Genomic DNA, 12,500 nt, shown 5'->3' with positions numbered 1-12,500 from the left:
GAGAGAGAGAGAGAGAGAGAGAGAGAGAGAGAGAGAGAGAGAGAGAGAGAGAGAGAGAGAGAGAGGATGTTTTTGAGAGGGTATTGGAAAAAAAGAGACTCTTTACTTAACCCAATATTTACTTTCTTTTTCTTATGACCACCCCCTCCCTGTCCGTCTTAGCCCGTCTTCCTCATCAAATTCTCTCCCTCCCTCCCTCCCTTTAATATTTCTCTTCCTTGAGCTCTCTTCCTCCTCCTCCTCCTCCTCCTCCACAATTCTCTCTCCCTCTTCCTCTTCCTCAACAAAATCCTTATCTTCATCAATATCCTCTCTTCAACCTTCCTCCTCCTTCTCCTCCTCCTCCTCCTCGTCTTCTTCGACCCCTACTTCAAGTCATTCAGATATTTTTTTTGTTTTGTTTTATCGTCTTGGCTGAGCCTGATTCTTTCTATCGACTAACGTTTTTCTTTTCACTTCCTCCTCCTCCTCCTCCTCCTCCAACTCCCTATTCACCATCAGTTATTTATATTCTTCGTATTTTCCTCTTTCTATTTCTACATATCTTTCTTTAATTTTCTTTATCTTCGTATCTTCTTCATCTTCCTCCTCCATTTTCGCAGCCCACTCTTTCTCCTCTTCTTCTCTTTCGTATTCTCTTACTCCTCTTCCTCTTCCATTATCGTATCCCACTCCTCCTCCTCCTCTCCCTTTCATTACCTTTCTACCTCCTCTTTCTAGGCGTCCTCCTCCTCCTCCTCCTCTTCTTCTTCTCCAGAACCCTTCTCTACTCGTACAATACCTCTACTTGTCTCAAGTATTTCCTCTTCCTTCCGTCTTCTCCTTCTCCAACTTCCTCCTCCTCCTCCTCCTCCTTCTTGCCCTCTTCTCGGTCCCATTCCACCCTTGAATAAAATCGTCTGGCGACAACAAAAATAAAATATATCTTATCACCATCATTACTATCCTCATCATTGTCTTGTTCATCATGATCATCATCCTCATCATTGTCTTGTTCATCATGATCATCGTCCTCACCATTGTCTTGTTCATCATGATCATGATCATCATCATTGTCTTGTTCATCATGATCATCATCCTCATCATTGTCTTGTTCATCATGATCATCATCCTCATCATTGTCTTGTTCATCATGATCATCGTCCTCACCATTGTCTTGTTCATCATGATCATCATAATCATCATTGTCTTGTTCATCATGATCATGATCATCATTGTCTTGTTCATCATGATCATCATAATCATCATTGTCTTCTTCCTCCTCACCACCGTCTTCTTCATCATGATTATCTCCTCATGATTGTCATCTTCATCCTCATCATTGTCTTCTTCATCATTTTCACGATTGTCATTTTCATCATGACCATCACTGCCTTGCCTTGACTTCCTGATATTCTTCTTTACTTCTTCTTTCCCTTTGTTTTGCTCCTCCTCCTCCTCTTCATCATCTTTCTTTTCCTCTTTTTCTTCATCTTTCTTGTTCTCTTTTTTCCTCTTCCTCCTCCTCTTCTTTCCTTTTTTCTATCTCTTTCTCCTCCTCCTCCTCCTCTTCTTCTTCATTCTTCTTTTTCTCTTTTACCTCCTCCTCTTTTTCATCTTTCTTCTTTTTACTGTTCCTCCTTTTATTCTTCCCTTTCCTCTTTTCTGCCTCTTCCTCCTCCTCTCCATCTTTCTTTTTTCCTCTTCGTCTTCATCTGTTTCTCTTTTTCTCTTTTTTTTACCTCTCCCCTCCTCTCCATCACTTTTTTTTTCACCCCACTCTTCCTCCTCCTCCTCTTCCTCTTTTTATTTATTTCTACTCTTTCTTCCTCCTCTTCTTCGTCTTTCTTTTTCTCTTTTTCTACCTCTCGCCCCCACTCCTCCTCCTCCTCCTCCTCCTCCTCTTCATCTTCCTTTTTCTCTTCATCCTCATTACTGGAATGTGTCCAAAATGATTCTCACGAAGACTCCGATGTCGTCCTATGGGACAGAAGCGCTGGTGAAGTGCCCCAGCGTCGAAACACGTTACAGGACTCGAACCTCAATTTCCTCTCCTTCCAGCATTGGTCTGCGGGGCACTTTGACGATGAAAAGAACTACTTACCCGCCCTCTCTCTCTCTCTCTCTCACACACACACACACACACACACACAAATACATACACGCACACATGGTCATGTACAATCACGTTCATATACAGATATATACGCACATACACATACATAACCCGTAGACGGCAGTCATGACTGTTGTATATAGTGTTATTGCCGCCAGGCGATTTTATTCAGCACATGGAAGACCCGGCCGTTGGGGAAGTGATCAGAGATTAGATTTTTTTTTTTTTTTTTTTTTTTTGTAACGAGTTAGAGAGCATTGGATGAAGTCATCACCCCTGATCATTAAGAAATATATAAATAAATAAATAAACAGAACCGAAATCAACAAAAATAAAAATAACAATGAATAATAATAATTATAATAATAATAATAATAATGATAATAATAACATTAATTAATAAATGTTAAAAAATCAGCTGTCACCTTCATTCCCGTTTTCTCTTTTACAAAACCTAAGACCAATGTTTAATGACATGGTCCAAATTCAGCAAATTAATCTGAAATAATCTGAGTGTATACCATATTGGTTACCTCCTTTGTATGGGGGGAAATAGTTTTTGGTATATACCATACGTAAGGATTTTCTATTTTTCAACAAGAACTCTTTTCCATCCCTTTCACCTTAAAAGAACATAAGAATGGAGGAGGTTGCAAGAGACCCTATGGCCTACATTAGGTAGTTCCATCCCCTTTACCACCTGTCATTCCCCTATACATAAAGTGATCTCATTTTGTTTTAAAACAACATAAGATCACAAGAAGGGAGGAGACTGCAAGAGACCCTACGGCCTACACTGGGGAGTTCCATGTCCATGTATCATCCCAATCCATAAAGTTATTTAATCTCCTCTTAAAACAACCGATAGTTTCAGCGTTCACGACTACGTGGTTACTAAGTCTATTCCATTCGTTAACTCGTTCGTTCTTGCCTATTTCCTTCTTAATCCTAAATGCGTCCAATTTAAACCCATTACTAAGAGCCCTAACCTGCTGCCTTAATATGATGACCTTGCCTGCATCATCCTTGTCCAAGCCCTTGACCCGTGTCAATACCCATATTAGGTCACACCGCACCCTAGGTCACGCAGTTCACGAATGAAGGTTTTTCGATACCGATGATTTCGTTATACGTCGCACACTCGCCTTATCAACAGTCTAGGGCGGTGCCCCTTTCTTTGTAGCGCGGAAGTGAATGAACCATGCCCTTGGTTCAACTCGCTGGCGGCGGAGTTCGAATTGCCATCATCACCTCGACCTCCGTCGCAAGTAGCGACGCTCTAAACCGCTCGGACAGCGAACATCCAATGATAATAGAACAAGTAAAAAGTTCGTTCATGACAATATTACTCAAGGCGTCAATCACCATTGTCTTGGATCACGTGTTGGACTTAAGATCGACAGTTATTACCCTCCCGGATGAGAGCTCAGATCTCATATATGACCGATCTATGGGTAATGTTGGGACCTTACACACACACATGCACACAAATCCTTGCCCAGGAGAGTTGAAGTGCCGGCTCGCAGCGCAGCGATACTAAAATTACTTCATCCCTGGGCGGGAATCGAACTAGGACCGCTGAATTAGCGGTCCCGCACGGCACCACTGTGCCGTCGAGCCATGCGTGAGCTGTCTTTGGAGGAGACTTCACAACACCCAAGACGGAACCGCGGCGGTACCACGTAGTCAAGGAATAACTGCGCGGTTGTGTGTGAACGCCTCCATTGACTCGTACAGTAATTGAACCGCAGCGGCTGATAGCACTAGTGTGAAAAGGGGCCTCACAAACATCATTTCAGACAACACTGACGTGTTTGTATTTTCGGTCCAAAGAGCCAAAAACTGGTTTAGTGAAAGAGTGGTTTACGAATGGATTAGACTTTGGTAATCTTGATGTCGTCAGCGGTTAAGGGTTTTAGGAGAAGTTTAGACAACTTTATGGACGGGGATGACAAATGGTAAGGGACATGGAACTGCCCAGTGTAGGCCTTAGGGTCTCTCGCAGCCTCCTCCATTCTTATCTCTACTAATTACGGAGCGCATATTAAAGAAATGACAATTTATTAACATCAATTCATCACAAACTGCAAACCTCAGAGAACAGTTACTTATAGCGGGAGAGCCAATTTCAACAATTCTTCTTCCGAGATTCTTCGGCGTTTTGGAATCGTCCCAATGATGACAGACTTCCATTGTCAGATGATTTGCAAGACTCGAACTCATTTAAAGATTCTTGCGATGAGGACGACGACTGAGCACGTCCGCTGCTGACGCCACTGCGGGGAGACCGCTTCGCCAGCCGCTGCCGCGCCGCGCCGCGCCGCTCAGAGCAAAACGGCGACGGTCGGTAACCCAATACGGAAGAAGAAGAGGAAAAAGAGGAAGAAGAAGAGAAAAAAGAGGAAGAAGAGGCTGAGGAAGAAAAAAGATAAAAAAGAGGAGTAAGAAAAAGATGAAGAAGGAAAGGAGGTGGAAGAGGAAAAATAAATATGAAGAAGAAAAGGAGGAGGACGAAGAAAGATGAAGAGGAGGAGGAAGAAAAAGAGAAAAAAAAGATGAAGAGGAGGAGGAAGAAAAAGAGAAAAGAAAGATGAAGAAAAAAATTTATAGTGGAGAAATGGAGGACGAGGAGGAGGAAGAAAAAGAAAGAGGAAGAAGAGGAAGAAAAAGAGAGCAAAACATGAAGAAGAGGAGGAAGAAAAAGAGCACAAAAAATAAGAAGAGGAGGAGGAGAAGAAGGAAGAAAAACTTAGAAGGAAAGATGAAGAATATGAGGAGGAGGAGGAGGAGGAGGAAGAGGAAGCAAAAGAGAAAAAGAAAAACGAAGAAGAGGAGGAGGAGGAAGAAAAGGAGGAAAAGAAAAACGAAGAAGAGGAGGAGGAAGAGGAAGCAAAAGAGAAAAAGAAAAACGAAGAAGAGGAGGAGGAAGAGGAAGCAAAATAGAAAAAGGAAAACGAAGAAAAGGAGGAGGAAGAGGAAGCAAAAGAGGAAAAGAAAAACGAAGAAGAGGAGGAGGAAGAGGAACAGGACGAGAGGTGTAAGAAACGAAGAAATGTATGAAGAAGGCAAAGAAGAGGATGAAAGAGGAAAAACATATAGTAAGAGAAAGAAGACGAAGTGGAAGAGAAGAAAGGAAGACGAGGACGAAGAAAAAGATAAAGAAGAGGAAAAAGAAGAAAACAAAGAAGAAAAAGAAGACGAATAGGAAGAAAAAGAAGACGAAGAAGAGGAATAATGATGAAGAGAATTGAAAGAGGACGAGAGAAAAAGAAGAGGAAAACGAAGACAGCGTGGAAGAAAAAGAAAACGAAGAAGAGGAAAAAGAAGAAGAGGAAGTAAAATATGACAGCGTGGAAGAAGAGGAAAACGAGGAGGAAGTAAAATAAGACAAAAAGGCAGAAAAGGAAGAAGAAAAAGAGGAAGAAGAGGAGGAAGTAAAATAAGACAAAAAGGCAGAAAAGAAGAAGAAAAAGAGGAAGAGGAAAAAGAGGAAGAGGAAAAGAAGAAAAGGGAAAAAAAGAGGAAGAATAGGAAAAAGAAGTACAATAAGATGAAAAGGAAGAAAAAAGAGGAAGAAGAGGAAAAAGAGGAGGAAGTAAAATAAGACGAAAAGGAAGAGAAGGAAGAGGAAGAAAAAGAGGAAGAAGAGGAAAAAGAAGACGGAGAGGAGGAAAAAAGACGAAGAGGAGGAAAATTAAGAAGAAAACGAAGAAGAGGGAAAAGGAGAAAAAGAAGAAGACGAAAAGGAAGAGGAAGGAAAAGAAGGAGATGAAGAAGAAAACAAAGAAGAGGAAAAAGGAGAATACGAAGACGAAAAGGAAGAACAAGAAGACGAAGAAGAAGGAGAAGAAGAAGGAGAAGAAAAAACGAAGAAGAGGAAAAAGGAGAAGAAGACGAAAAGGAAGAACAAGAAGACGAAGATGAAGAAGAAAAAGGAGAGAAGAGAAGAAGACAAAGAGGAAGAAAAAGAAAAAGAGGAAAGAGAAAAATAAGAGGAAGAAAAAGAGGACGACGAAGAATAAGAAAAAGAAGAGAAAAAAGGAGAGAAGACAAAGAGGAAGAAAAAGAAAAAGAGGAAAGAGAAAAATAAGAGGAAGAAAAAGAGGACGACGAAGAATAAGAAAAATAAAAAAGAACAGGGAGAAGGAGGAAAAGAAGAGGAAGAAAAAGAGGGAAACGAAGAATAAGAAAAATATAAAGAAGATGAAGAAGAGGAAAAAGAAGAAGAAGAAGAAGAAGAAAGAAGACAAAGAGGAGGAAGAAAGAAGCAGTAGGTCCTGAAACCAGCCACGATTCCTGATTCCTCCTCCTCCTCCTCGGGCGGCAGCAGCAGCAGCAGCACCCCACGGACTGCCAACTCCGACTTCGACAAAGTAGGAAGGGCGAGCCACCAAGGTCTTCCTCGAGGCCAATGATTCTCGACCAAGGGGTAGATTTACCCCTTGGCGGTAAAAAATGACATGGCAAGGGGTAAGTCATTGGTGTACCTTACACTTGAATAATTCAATTCAATTTCATTTTGTAAAATGTGTGTGTATGAGAGAGAGAATGGTATGTATGTGTGTATGTGTGTGTGTGTGTGTGTGTGTGTGTGTGTGTGTGTGTGTGTGTGTGTGTGTGTGTGTGTGTGTGTGTGTGTGTGTGTGTGTGTGTGAATAATAAATGTATTTATTTTCTGACCTTGTTTTTTGTCCCTTTTATAGTATGGGGGTAAATGGACAAATACATCAATCCAAAAGGATTGTTAATGACGAAGGAATCCTTGCTCAGGGCCGCTCCCAAAGGACTTCTTCTCTGTAACAGGGCAATCACCCCAAAGCACGTCCTGCCAAAATTACCAGGACATGGTGGGGACTGGCTTGGACCCCGTGTGGTCTGCAAGAACGGCGGTTTGGACCCCGTGTGGACCACGTCTGCTTCTGCTCAAAACTTGACGTAGCGAGAGCGCAGACGACGGGTTGGTGACCGTCAGCTGACGTAGTGAGGACCGTCTCTGAGTGTGAATTGGACATTAACCGAGGATCACGTCTACCATCGTCAACGACGTCCACGAATTTGCTCACTGAGTTAGTATCACAACCCACGAACCCCGGGGTTGTGATACTCATTAACGAAAGCCCTTTCTTATCTCTAGCGATGGTCGGGCGATAAGACACATGCTGGTGACTCATAGGTAGGCAAACAAGCAATTACACCTTGACCCGCTGTGGAGCGTTGGCCAAAACTCGCACAACAGTCACTCCAACGCCAGGGGATTCTATTCAGACAGGGGAGCCCCCAGGCTTGTTTCACACGCATCGACTTTTCGCCGTGTGCCTTTCACGACACGACGTCGTGCTTTCAAATAAACTATGGGTGGCTATGAGCGTTTGGTCGCGGTCGTAACGTGTGAAAACGCCCGAAGACACTTGTGGTTATTTGAGAGCACGACGTCGTGTCGTGGACGACGCACGACGAAAAGTCGATACGTGTGAAACGAGCCTCACTGTCAACAACGATAAATAACCCTTTCGTTATTCATTTGATTCTGTAAAATGTCTTGCGGCACTCCTTCTGACCCAGGGCAGTGGACAAGATGCAGGGATGACCCGTCATCCACGAGGTGCCAAGATAAGAGGGAGGGAAGAGGGTGGAGGGGAATGGAATATATAGGAAATGGAATGAGTGGGAGTGGTTTCTATGCCTTTTTCTTTTGGCTACCTCCCGTGTAAAGGGGAAAAAAGCCTTTGTTATATGTATGTAGGTAAAATTTTTAAGCCAAAAGGAATTGGTAATAACGATAGTAACTGTTATTTTTGAGATTTCAGTACGAGAACATAAGGAGGGAGGGAAGGAGGGAGAGGAAGGGGAAGGGAAGGAGGGAGGAGAAGGGGAGGGAAAGGACGGAGTGGAGAGAGGGACGGGAAGGAATGGGAGGGAGAGAGGGAGAGGGAAGGGAAGGGAAGGAGGGAGAGGAAGGGAAGAGAGGGAAGAGAGGGAAGGAGGGATGGTAGGGAGGGAGGGAGGGGAGGGGAAGAGAAGGGGAGAGGGAGGGAGGGAGGGGAAGGGAAGGGGAGAGAGGACTGGAAAGAAAGGAAGGAGGGGAGGGAGGGAGGGTAGGGAGTAGAGGGAAGGGGGAAGGAGGAAGGAGGGAGGGAGGGAGGGAGGGAAGGGAGAACACTATGCATTCTGTACAATCGTCATAAAGAGTTCCTTCAACAAAAACCAGGAATAGAATACTTGTTGTTTTTTATGGAATTTATTCAAATGAAGAATAAAAGCAGTTTTAGTGTTAAATATAAATTCTAAGAAGTATCTTTAAAAAAAAGAGTTAGCGCTACCTTAACCTTGCGCACTAGGACTTCGTGTATTTTTTTCAAGAAAGAAATGCTCCATGCGATAAACTCGTTAACCAAAATCTTAACTCACGAAGGAGATGAGCAGCTGCGTTCCCCCCCTCCCCCTCCCCCCTTCCCCCTTTCTTGCACCAAAAATCATGGATGTTCCTTCATACCCAGCCAAAATAACGAAGCCAACAGGACATATGCTCCCTGACACCCCTACGGATCAGAGGCACATAACATCCTTTCTGTGATTGCAGACGTCCATAAAACACACACACACACATACAGGGATATATGGACATCACAATAATAATTACAAGACTTCATTTCCTATGTTGTTATTATCACAATAGTCACCATAAAACCATTAACACAATTTGACTTAACATCATTATCAGCACCATCATCACAATACATCACAATAATTTAATACAACCGCAACCACAATTTCATCATCATCATCACCATCACCACTAAATCACTTCATTGCCGCCTGTTATCACGATCAATGTGAATCACTTTCATAACACGGCGTATCACCACGCTATATCACATCACATCACAACACGGGCGGTGTTATGTATGTCCCTCAATGGGACCATAACACAGGTCAGTCGTGTACTGTAGAACAGACGGCGATTCGGGGAGGGGGGGGAGGGGGGGAGAAGAGGGAGGAGAATGAAGGAGAGAATGAGGAAGAAGAGGGGGAGGAATGGGGGAGAAGAAGGGGAGGAGTGAGGGAGATAAATTACGGAGGGTAAAGCAATTTCACGTAAAAACGGGTGTGGGGGGGAATTATAGTTAAATGGGAGATGGGGGGGTTATTCTATTGCAAGAATACGTGTCGGGTTGGGGGGGAGGGAATATGCCGCTCCTTATCTCCCCAACTCACGCAAGGAATAAGGGGGGGAAGTTGGGGGAGGGGGGATATGTAGCCTTGGTGTAACACAGCACAACACAAGGTAGACCAGAGAGACGACGAGGGACGTCTCCCCGCGACGAAGGCCACAGCCAAACTGCCTGAGAACGAGAGCGAGAGAGGGAGGGAGGGGGGGAGGGAGAGGGGGAGTGAGAGGGTGGAGTGGGGGGGAGGTCGAGGTGGCAAGACCGTGGGGGGAAAGAGAGGAAACAAGAGGAAAGAGAGAGAGAGAGAGAGAGAGAGAGAGAGAGAGAGAGAGAGAGAGAGAGAGAGAGAGAGGGCGGGGAAGGGAGAAAAGAGGCGAGGAAAAGAGAAGAGTAGAGGAGGAGAGGAAGAGTGGTTTGGAGGTTCAGGAGGAGGCGGGGGAGAGGGAGGAGGAAGAGGAAGAGCGTACCAGGAAGAGAATGAGAGGAGAGAGGAGAGAGAGAGAGGAGGGTGCGGGTGAGCGGGTGTGGAGGTGAGTTGCGTACAAGATCGGAAGAAGAGGAGGGAGAGGAAGAGGAGGAGGAGGAGGAGGAGGAGGAAGAGCGTGCCAGGGAGAGAATGAGAGGAGAGAGGAGAGAGAGGAGAGGAGGGTGCGGGTGAGCGGGTGTGGAGGCAAGTTGCGTACAAGAGCGGAAGAAGAGGAGGAGGAAGGGGCGGATGAAGAGGAGGAAGAACAGGAGGAGGAGGAGGAGGAGGAAGGGGAGGAAGGGGAGGAGGAAGGGGCGGACGAAGGAGATGGGGAGGAGGAAGGGGAGGAGGAGGAGGAGGAGGAGGAGGAGGAGGAGGAGGAGGAGGAGAAGGAAGTGGCTGTTGGAATACATGTGTGTATCATCCCTTGCCGTCTTGCGTGGTCCATTTCCTTCAATATATTTACTCGTATTTATGGTCAGGAGGAGATTTTATTCAGATGTTTATGGACTCCCTGGTGACGAGGGCACCCACTGGAAATATATATACATATATATATATATATATATATATATATATATATATATATATATATATATATATATATATATATATATATATACATATAATTTTTTTTTTTTTTTTTTTTTTTTTTTTTATTGACGTACAAAGAAACTGCGTTTGGTAACTACCTTTGGACGGAACTAGATCCATAATATGGAATGGGAGTTGTTAGCAGCCGGTCCAGTTAGAAACTGGGGGGGGGGGTTAAAACGCCTAAACTGACAGTTGTTCTGAATTACAAAACATCTAACGGGGAGGAGGAGGAGGAGGAAAAGGAGGAGAAAGAGGAGGAAGAGGAGAAGGAGGGGGAAGTGGAGAAAGACGAAGTGGTGAAGAAGGAGGATGTGGAAGAGGAAGAAGAGGAGGAAGAGGAGGTGGTGAAAAAGGAGGATGAGGAAGAAGAGGAGGAAGAGGAGGAGGACCAAGAAGAACAGGAGGAAAAGCTGGATAGAAAAATAGAGAGAGAGAGAGAGAGAGGGGAAAGAGACAGATAAAACAAAGAGAGAGAGAGAAAGAAAGAGAGAGAGAGAGAGAGAGAGAGAGAGAGAGAGAAAGAGAAAGAGAGAAAGAGACAGAAATAAATGATGCGTGACTGGTCAGCGTTGGTGTCACTCACTAAAGACATTAAATATTTACTAAATAAACCTTGTGTGTGTGTGTGTGTGTGTGTGTGTGTGTGTGTGCGTGTGTGTGCATTCACCTTGGTCTTTGGATCACGTGCTGGACTCGTGATCGACAGCTCTTTTCCTTTCGGAAGAGAGCTCAGAGCTCGTATGACTGATCTATGGATAATGCTGTGACCTTACACGCACACACACACCCAACTCCCCGCCCACGAGAGTTGGAGTAACGACTCGAAGCGCAGCGATACTGAAATTATTTCAGCCCTGGGCAGGATTCGAACCAGGACCGCCGTAGTGACAGTCGGGGACTCTACCAACCGAGTCCTATGTGTGTGTGTGTGTGTGTGTGTGTGTGTGTGTGTGTGTGTGTGTGTGTGTGTGTGTATTCACCTTGGTCTTTGGATCACGTGCTGGACTCCTGATCGACAGCTATTTTCCTCCCAGAAGAGAGCTCAGAGCTCGTATTACCAATCTATGGTTAATGCTGTGACCTTACACGCACACACACACCCAACTCCCCGCCCACGAGAGTTGGAGTAACGACTCGAAACGCAGCGATACTGAAATTATTTCAGCCCTGGGCAGGATTCGAACCCGGACCGCCGTAGTGACAGTCGGGGACTCTACCAACCGAGTCCTATGTGTGTGTGTGTGTGTGTGTGTGTGTGTGTGTGTGTGTGTGTGTGTGTGTGTGTGTGTGTGTGTGTGTGTGTGTGTGTATGTGCTCAATTTTCTGTTGCTGCTGCCTGCAGCAGTTACTGCAGGAGGCTCTTCCTCCTCCTCCTCCTCCTCCTCCTCCTCCTCCGCCGCCGCCAGCGTCGTCGTCGCGGCCCAAGATGGATCACAAATCTTGACGACTTGATGCTCTCGGATCTACCGGGGATCAACGATAAGAGAATTGCAAGCGAAGAAGGTGGAGGTGGAGGGGGAGGAGGAGGAGGAGGAGGAGGAGGAGGAAGTGAAGAAGGAAAAGGTGGAGAAGGAAGAGGAGGAGAAAGAGAAGGAAGAGGAGGAGAAGGCAAAGGAGGAGGAGGAGGAGGAGGAGGAGGAGGAGGAGGAAGATGAGAAGATGGGAGGGTGGTAACACGGCAAGAGGAGGAAGAAGGGAAGAAGGAGGAAGAGGAAAAGAAGAAGATAGGGGAGATTATAAGGTATGAGAGGACGTGGGGAAGAGGAAGAAGAAGGAGGAAAAGAGTAGAAGGAGAAGAGGAGGAGGAAGAGGAAGACGAAAGGAAAAATAATGAGAAGAACGAGAGAAAAAGGAAGAACAGGAAGAGGAAGTAGATGAAGAAAGAAGAAGGACGAGGAGGAAGAGGAGGAGGAGGAGTAGTAGGAAGAGAAGGAAGATGGAGAACAAAGAGGACGAGGAGGAGGAGGACGAGGAGGAGGACGAGGAGGAGGAGGACCAGGACGAGGAGGAGGGGGAGGAGGAGGACGAGGGGGAGGAGGAGGACGAGGAGGAGGAAGATGAGGAGGAAGAGAAGGCGAGCGAGCGTGTTTGTCGATATGGTGGATATCAGAGGATTGTCAGATTCCCGGACTAGAAGCGCTGGATCGGGAGTCGCTGCCTGGCAGATAAGGAA

General features: G+C 45.2%; 1 protein-coding gene across 10 annotated transcripts in view; it reads right to left on the bottom strand.

Annotated features, from left to right (window-relative positions):
- The window catches only part of LOC143035253 (echinoderm microtubule-associated protein-like 2), a 223,588-nt gene that overhangs the window by 118,842 nt on the left and 92,246 nt on the right, over positions 1–12,500 (bottom strand). For 2 of the 10 annotated variants that reach the window (XM_076202065.1, XM_076202071.1), the window contains exon 1: positions 9,387–9,429. The exons of the other annotated variants lie outside the window; for them this stretch is intronic. The gene's annotated coding sequence lies outside the window, so the exon portion shown is untranslated. Of the gene's footprint in view, positions 1–9,386; positions 9,430–12,500 lie in introns of those variants that run through there. 10 annotated transcript variants of the gene reach the window in all.

This window comes from Oratosquilla oratoria, chromosome 18 (genome assembly GCF_046742065.1).
Source record: "Oratosquilla oratoria isolate Oo_2021 chromosome 18, ASM4674206v1, whole genome shotgun sequence".
Lineage (NCBI taxonomy): Eukaryota > Metazoa > Arthropoda > Malacostraca > Stomatopoda > Squillidae > Oratosquilla > Oratosquilla oratoria.
Note: the sequence above shows the minus strand (reverse complement) of the source record. Positions and strands in the feature narration are given on the sequence as shown.